Source organism: Arachis ipaensis, chromosome B8 (genome assembly GCF_059453495.1).
Source record: "Arachis ipaensis isolate K30076 ecotype BB chromosome B8, ASM5945349v1, whole genome shotgun sequence".
Lineage (NCBI taxonomy): Eukaryota > Viridiplantae > Streptophyta > Magnoliopsida > Fabales > Fabaceae > Arachis > Arachis ipaensis.
Genome location: NC_142443.1, coordinates 60,669,205 through 60,678,428, shown reverse-complemented (window position 1 = coordinate 60,678,428; position 9,224 = coordinate 60,669,205).

Below are 9,224 nucleotides of genomic sequence, written 5' to 3'. Positions count from 1 at the left end.
GGACGCACACGCCCTGTTTCATAATTTTAAACTTTGTTTTCAACTATTTTACCTTTCCAACAAGGTTGTAAGCTTCTATAACACCAATTTAAGGCTTTTGGGCTTGTTTTTGAGGATGGGAATAAGGGAAATAGGCTAAGGATTTTAGTTGATGATTATTTTGAAAAGTTAGCAAACGGAAGCTTAGGTTTTTGGAGTGCTGAGGATGGGTCTAGTAGAGTGTGAGGGAAGGAAGATATATGAATTGAGGAGCTATTGAACTGATGGGTTCGGAATGGAAAAATTTATGAACTGATGATGGTTGTAATGAGTCGAGGACTCAAGATGGGATGAGGATCTTGATGAATGTTGAGAGTGTGCCAGGCACTATATCCTTGGAATGTTAAGAGTTGATAATTGGAAGTGATTTGAGATGAGGAATGATGATGATTTGAGGTTGATGGAATTGTTGATGTGGATAGTGAGCCAGGCACTATATCCTCGAAACGGTAGTGAGCCAGACACTATATCCTTGGAATGATAGTGTGCTAGGCACTATATCTTTGGAATGATTTGTGATGAGTTACATGTGTTGTTGTTTTCCTTCTCTGCCATAAGAGTGTGCCAGGCACTATATCCTCAGATTGAGCATGCAAGTGAGCCAGGCACTATATCCTTAGAACAAGAGCGGGCCAGGCGCTATATCCTCAGAAGTGGCAGAAAGGTGACATCTGAAAGGATGTGTCGGGTTGGCATTCATAGACCAACAAGTGATATCACGAGCCAATAGGATAGGCATTCATCATATGCATCTCTTATGTGCTTGCTTGCTTTGACTACTTGGGTTTGCTTACTTGTATAATATGTCTACTTACTTCTTGAATTACTTTCTATATATGATTATTACCTGTGTATTACTTGCTTGCATTAATTGTGATTGTCTGGTGCTGAGGATGTTAGGTAGGCGGTGGCGATGGGATCGCACGGAGGGTAGGTTGGCGAAGGCTGTGGGACACAGCGGTGTGATTAGTACTAGTTAGAATTCCCCTAAGTTTAGATAACCCGGTTTATGGTTTAATTTCTTTATGTATTTATTTATTTATGTTCTAAGCTTGAATACCCGTATGTGATGTGAAGTTCTAGGATTGTCTTCGGCGTCCCGGGGCCTTACATCTTACACCATTGGGCACTGTTACCATACTGAGAACCTCCGATTCTCATTTCATACTTTGTTGTTGTTTTTCAGATGTAGGTCGTAATCTACTTCAGTGAGATTGCGGATATGGTGACAAAGCGGAGTATGGTTTCTTCTTGACTTATTTCTGTTTTCTTCTGTTGTAGTAGTTTCTCTCACCTTTTGTATTATTTATGGCCTTAGAGGCTTATTTGAGAGATAAGTTGTATAAGCTGTTTTAAACTCCAAAACTCTGTATTGTTCTATTTGTAACTAGTCGGCTTAAACTCCGCAAGCTGCAGCTAGTTCTCTATGATTATAATAATATTGTATCTATATATATGTTTCATTCTTTTCATCTAAATCTCACGTCTTGTGCGTTAGTTTCGTGTGAATGTTTCGCGCTTTTGTAAATCTGTCTTTGAACTTATTCCTTCATCAGGCTTCTAGAATATATTATTTCCTTCTAGAACTTAACCTTTGTTTTACGGCTAGAGGTAAGGCTTAGGATAATTTGGGTGTTACATTTAGTGGTATCAGAGCGGTTCATCCTCGTGAGCCTGAGGGATGGACTGATTGTGCTTTGTTGCACACTCTGGGTTATTTTTCTTTCATGCTATTTAGGTTATCTACTTGATATTTCATTGCATGCTTGTTTGTGAGTGCCTTTTTGGGGGTAATTGAAGCACTAAAATTTTGATATTAAGATTGATCACCTTGATATCGATTGTTTGGTGTGGAAAAGAAACCTGAATGGTAATTCACAGACAAGGTCGATCACGTTAACGGAGTGGTAGTGAGGATAACCTAGCCTATGCGTTACGAGCTCAGCATGTTTCAGAAAAGCCTGTTCGTGGAGTTGTGGCATATCAGCTGATGGGCGCGGCTTAACACTTGTGGCAACGGAAGTAACGATGTTCCGGGCAAGAACGGAGGTTTAGTCCTGCTTATTGTTTCTTAACCTATCTTGATGTCCTTGTTATTTCTTTTGAGGAGCAGTCTGGTTTTTTCAATCCTATTTTTCTGTTCATATGCATTTTTCTTTGATCCTAAGTTGCATATGCCGGTTTGAATTTCTTGGTGTATCTGTCTTTATCTGTTTGAACTCTTTTCTTGATCCATGTAATTTCTCGACATGACTTTGAAATTGTCTTGATGCAGTGTGCCTTTTTTTGTCCTTACTCTTAGTCTTTTAAAAAGAAGTGGTGATTCAGTTTTTTCTCTTAATTGACTATATTTATAACCAATTTTCAAACTTTTATAAAACTTTGAAAATTCCTTATGCAATTTAAAAACTATTTATTTTTAATACCTCGCATGTTCTTTTACGGGTTTACGGAACTACACTTGCTTTAAGTACAATTTGACTTTTCAAAATAATTTCATTACGGTTCCTATACGTAACTTTATTTGATTATATACTTAGGTATTTTTTTTATTCTTAAAGGAAAGGCTTTTTGCTTTTATCCCAGTTAGTTTTTGTTTGACAAATTGACTTTAATTTAGCATGATACATTATTTACGCATTTGTTGTTCTTTTTAAAATATTGGGTTCATACCTTTCCTCTCAAGTATGGACTAATCCTTTAAGCTTTTGTTTCTATGGTTGCGATACTTGATTTTGTTTTTTTAACTAATCTTTTTCTTTTATGAACACCACCAGTAGTCTTAGTTTTCATTCTCTTGTGAATTTCATACTCCTCTAAGTCAGCTTAAATTTGTTTCTATCTAGTGTGTTGTTTGTCCTCTTAATTGTCGTTCTTTAGTCAATGGTTCCTTCTTGAAGCTTCACTGTTGATTGAGTTGTCTTTCCTGACGTGTGTTGCCTTCTTTTGGACCAATGGAAAGCTTGTTTGGTGTCTCATGCTTCGTGGGTCTTGTTTGAACTCCCTTGATTTAAGATCCTTTCTTGTTTGGTCTAATTTCTTTTTTTGTACATCTTAATATTCTTGAATGTTCTTACGTGATGGCAATTTCAAGTGTATCATTGGAGTTCTAGAATATATTTTATTTTATGGGTTAATTAGCCATTAATTAACCGGTTTTTACATTCTACCCACCTAAAATGGGAATTTTGCCCACAAAATTCGAATTTAGTTACCTGAGAACAGGTGTGGATAGTTTGCTCGCATCCCTGACTCAAGCTCCCAGGTGTGCTCCTCAACACCGGCTCGACTCCATGCCACTTTCACTAATGAAACCTCTTTTCCACGCAACTTCTTAATACTTGTGTCATCAATCCTGACCGGAGTCACCAGTAGAGTCAAATCTTTTCTTAACTGCACCAATTCTGGTTCTAACACATGGCTACCATCTGGAGTATACTTCCGAAGCTGCAACACGTGAAATACGTTGTGCAGGTTCGAAAGATGAGGTGGTAGAGCCATCCGATATGCCACCAGTCCAACTTTCTCAAGAATCTGAAACAGACCGATGTATCGAGGGTTTAGCTTCTTTGTCTTAATCGCTCTACCTACTCCTGTTGTCGGAGTAACCTTACAGGAAATCATGGTCTCCTTCCTCAAACTCTAAGGGCTTCCACCTCTGATCGGCGTAACTCTTCTGACGGCTCTGAGTAGTGAGCATCCTATCTCTGATTTTCTTAACTTGTTCTGTGGTTTCAGCTGTCATCTCAGGCCCTAAAAGACTTTTCTCCCCAGCTTCATGCTAGTATAGTAGAGATTGGCATTTCCTCCCATACAAAGCCTCATATGGAGCCATTTCGATGCTCGCATGGTAGCTATTATTATACACAAACTCCACTAGCGGCATATACCGATCCCAGCTCGCCGGCTAATCTAGAACAGAAGCCCTCAGGATATCTTCTACGGTTTGGATCGTCCTTTCAGATTGACCATCGGTTTGAGGGTGGTAAGCTGTACTCAAGCTCAAACGGGTCCCAAAAACTTTCTAAAACGCACCCCAGAACCTCGAAGTAAAACGGGAATCTCTGTCAGAAATTATAGTCATAGGCACACCATGAAGTCTCACAATCTCCTTTATGTACAAGCGTGCTAACTCCTCAAGAGTATAGTTCATCTGAATGGGTAAAAAGTGAGCTGACTTTGTTAGCCGGTCCACAATTACCCAGACAGCATCAAATCGGGTCCTAGTCCTCGGTAACCCCGACACGAAATCCATCGCAATGCTCTCCCACTTCCATTGCCGAACCTCCAAAGGTTGTAACGTCTTGGAAGGTCTCTATTGTTCAATCTTCACCTTTTGACAAGTTAAGTACTTTGAGACATACTCTGCCACATCATTCTTCATACCAGGCCACCAGAACATAGCCTTTATATCATGGTACATCTTAGTACTCCCAGGGTGAATAGAAAATCTGCTCTTATGCGTTTCCTTTAATATATCCTGGCACAGGGTTCCAACATCTGGCACAATAATCCCAACCTTGAATCTCCACAATCCATCTGGGTCATCTGAAACTCTCCACTGCTTCCCTTGCTCAATGGCTGGCAACACCTTCGGTAACACATCATCGTTTTGATGAGCCTTTAAGAGTTCAGATTTAAAATCGCTTGAGATAGAATTCCAGAGACTTCTTGAACACCAACTTTTAGACTCTCGAATGCCCTACGCAACTCCTCTTCTTGAAGCATCATCCAAGAAGCATACAACGATTTCCGACTCAGCGCATCCGCTACAACATTCGCTTTTCCTGGATGGTAATTCAACTCAAAGTCATATTCCTTTAGTAACTCCATCCACCTCCTCTGCCACATATTAAGTTCTTTCTGATCAAAGAGGTATTTCAAGCTCTTGTGATCAGAGAAAACTCTGAACTTAACACCGTAGAGGTAATGCCTCCACACCTTCAGTGCAAACACAACCGCAGCGAGTTCCAGGTCGTGTGTTGGGTAATTGACTTTGTGAGGTCTCAACTTTCGTGAGGCATAAGCCACCACATTCTGGTGCTGCATCAGCATGCACCCCAAGCCCTTTAGTGAGGCATCACAATACACCTCGAATGGTTCATTCGGTTCAGGAAACACCAACACAGGCGCAGTAGTCAACTTTTGTTTCAACACTTGAAAGCTCTCTTCACACTCAAAAGTCCAAACGAATGGTGCATCTTTGCGGGTTAACTTTGTCAATGGCGAAGCTAATTATGAGAAACCTTTGATGAACCTCCGATAGTAGCCAGCTAACCCCAGAAAACTCTGTATCTCAGTAACTGAGAACGATCGCTTCCATTCCATCACTGTTTCCACCTTGGCAGGATCTACTGCTACCCACTTTTTACTCACCACGTGACCCAGAAACTTCACATCATGTTTCCAGAACTCGTATTTAGATAGTTTCGCATAGATCTTCTTTTCCTTTAGTATTTGTAACATGGTCCTCAAGTGTTTTGCATGCTCTTCCTCAGTCTTAGAATAAATCAGTATGTCATCAATGAAGACAACGATAAATTTATCCAGAAACGGATGGAAAATCCTGTTCATATAATCCATAAATACTGCAGGAGCGTTTGTCAACCCAAAAGACATCACAGTGTACTCGTAATGTCCGTAACGAGTTTTGAAAGTAGTCTTAGGGATATCCTCCTCTCTCACTCTTATCTGGTGATAACTGAATCGCAAATCGATCTTGGAGAAAACCCCGGCTCCTTGTAACTGATCCATGAGATCGTCAATCCTCGGCAGTGGATACTTATTCTTTATTGTGACCTTGTTCAGCTGTCTGTAGTCCACGCAAAGCCGCATACTTTCGTCTTTTTTTTTCACTAATAACACCGGTGCTCCCCACAGAGAAACACTTGGTCGGATAAAGTTCTTAACCAACAAATCTTCTAGTTGAGTTTTCAGCTCGGTCATTTCTAGCGGTGACATCCTATAAGGAGCAATCGAGATTGGCCCTGTCCCCGACACCAACTCAATTGCAAATTCAACCTCTCGGCTAGGAGGGAATTCCTCAATGTCATCAATAAATACCTCAGGAAACTCACATACAATCGGGATTTGATCTAGGTTTTGATCATCACCCGAGACACCCGCGGTTAATAACAAAATACCCTGACATTCAGCTCTAGAATAATTCACCATCACAGAATTCAACTAATAGTTATTTACCACCACCAGCCCTTCTGTATCTTCCGGCATAAAGCACACTGACTTCGCGGAACAGTCGAGTAGAACATGGTTCTTGGATAACCAGTCCAACCCCAAAATAAGATCAAGACCGATCATCGACAAACAAATCAAATCGTGTACAAAGTCACGTTGATTGACCCTAAAAGAAACTTGCGGACATCCTAGCCTAGTTACAATGTCTTCATGAGTGGCATTATACACCTTCAGGTTATAACCTAAAACCACAATCTTCAATCCTAACTCACTAGCTTTTTCAAATACAATGAATGAATGTGATGCTCCAGAATCAAACAAGGCATTTAAAACTTGACTAGCCATTTCACATTTACCTCTGATAAGTGCCTCAGACCCCTCGGCACCTATAGCTGAAGTAGTAAACACCCGTTTAGGCTGTTATGCTCTTCTAGTACCCTATTTCGGCTTCTCTGGACAGTTGGAGGCTTTATGCCTCGGCTTTCCACATGAGTAGCATAAACCCCAACCGGCCTTGCATGGAACACCAGGATGGTAACCCCCACATCTAGTGCAATCTTGCTTATTCAGGGGCTGCTTCCCAAATCTTCTCCCCGAAACATTGTTATTGTGGTTGTTTTGTTGTTGTTGTTGTTGTTGTTGGGCCTTCTGAAGTTATTCTGACCCTGGGTCCTCTGTGGTGCAAAACCTTCCTGCTTGAAGGGCGGACCTCTAGGAGCAAAACTCTTCCCTCGGTTCACTGGAAATGACCCCCTCTGGCTTCCTCTTTTTGCAGCTGCCTTCTTCACACACTCTTCGGCAACTCGGCTCTTGTTTACCAACTCAAAAAAAGTCCTGATCTCCATAGGCTCTACGGAACTGTAGATGTCGCTTCAGAGCCCTCCTTCATACTTGATGCATTTCCACTTTTCAAAGTCTCCCGGAGCTCCTTGACACATGCGGGAGAATATAAACAACTCCTTAAACTTGTCTGTGTACTCAGATACAGACATAGTTCCCTGCTTCAGATGTAGTAACTCCAGTTCTTTGGCCGTCCAAGCAGAGTTCGGAAAGTACTTCTTGTAGAATTCCTCCTGGAAGGTATCCCAGGTGATAGAAGCTTAATGAGAACGGGAACAATAGAAGCTTGTAAGTTTCAGGATTCACGCCATTGGATTTGACAGTGTCACAGATCCTTAAGAAGGTAGATAGATGTTGATTTGGATCCTCCAATGGTCCTCCCCCAAATGAGCAATTGTTCTGGACCAATGTGATGAGTTGTGGCTTCAGTTCAAAGTTATTTGCATTGACATTAGGGGTGAGAATGCTACTTCCACAATGTCTAGCATTTGCAAAGGTATAGGAAGCCAATACTCTCCTCTGTTGTGGTTGATTATTGACTCCTCCTTCTGGATTAGATGTATCTCCTTCCATCTCGTGGAATTCTTCGTCTGATTCCTCTTCTCCAACAATACTTTTCCCTCTTTCAGCTCTTCTTAACCTCCTGAGAGTTCTTTCGTCTTGTTCATGAAAATTGGGTATGGCTCTTCTTGTACCTGACATACAAGCAGAACATAAGAGCACACAAACCAGTTACACTTCAATCTACTGCTAGAATGAAGTTTTGGTTAGCTTAAGCAAAAATTCAAACAGTTAGTGGGTTAATCAAAAATTAAAGAAAAATAAAGAAAAAGTGCTTGATCTAGATCACCACCTCGCTTAATCATTGTCAATCTAATCAATCCCCGGCAACGGCGCCAAAAACTTGATGAGATATTTTGGTGAGAAAAGAATCTCTTCCAAAACACCACAAATCTAACCGGCAAGTGCACCGGGTCGCATCAAGTAATAAAAACTCACGGGAGTGAGGTCGATCCCACAGGGATTGAAGGATTGAGCAATTTTAGTTTAGTGGTTGATTTAGTCAAGCGAATCAAGATTTGGTTGATGATTGTGTGACTTGCAGAATGTAAATTGCATTGAAGTAAAGAGAACAAGAAATAAATTGCTGAAACTTAAAGAACAAGAAATTAAATGGCAGAAACTTAAAGTGCAAGAAATATAAATTGCGGAATCTTAAAGTGCAAGGAATATAAATTGCTTGAAATGTAAAGGGAATTGGGGAATGGATTTGCAGAATTTAAACAAGGAAAAACTAAATTGCATCAAACAGAAGAGGGCAAGGGAATTGGGATTGAACCGGATCTTGAAGCAATAAAGTAAATTAACAGAAAAAGCAATAAACAGAGAATTGAAATGAGAAATTCAGATCTCAGGACCCAGAGACTAGAAAACCAAGTCTAGATCTCAATGCCTTCCTAGATCCAACAAGAACAATAGCAAGGAAATTGTAAATTGCAAAGAAAAGAGATGAAGATCAAGTAACAGAAACAGAAATGCTAATTCAATTAACAGTAAAGGAAACAGAGAGATCCAAGATTGAGATTGAAACAGAATTTCTTCAATTCTCCAATCCAAGATCCAAGACAAAAGTAAAATGAAATTAAAAGCAATGGAAACAAGAAATTAAAGTTCACTCAAGTTCAAAAGCTCTCCGAAAACTATATTGAAAATTCTAAAAGGAAAGCTCCCCGAATAACTTGAATTCTATCCTATTTATACACTTTCCAAAGTGATCTTCAAGCCTTGAGTTGGGCCTTTGTTCTTGGTGGAATTGGGTTGAAAGAGGCCTTGGTTGATTGCTCTTGAAGTTTGAAGAAGAACCGAAGTGAACCAATTGAACCGGTTTTGAAGTTAGCCATAGTTGGTCCCAACGTTAGGGCCAAAGTTAGGGGTCTAACTTTGACCCCAACTTTTCATAGTAGCAAGCATAATTTTCTGGTTTGGACGTTGGTGCCAACGTTAGGGGTCTAACTTTGACCCTAACGTTGGCCTTGCTTAGTGCTAGTGGTGCCAACGTTAGCCTCCAAGTTAGGGGGCTAACGTTGGCGCAAACGTTGGTGCCCCTCCCTTTGTGATTCATGTGCCAACGTTAGCCTCCAAGTTAGGGG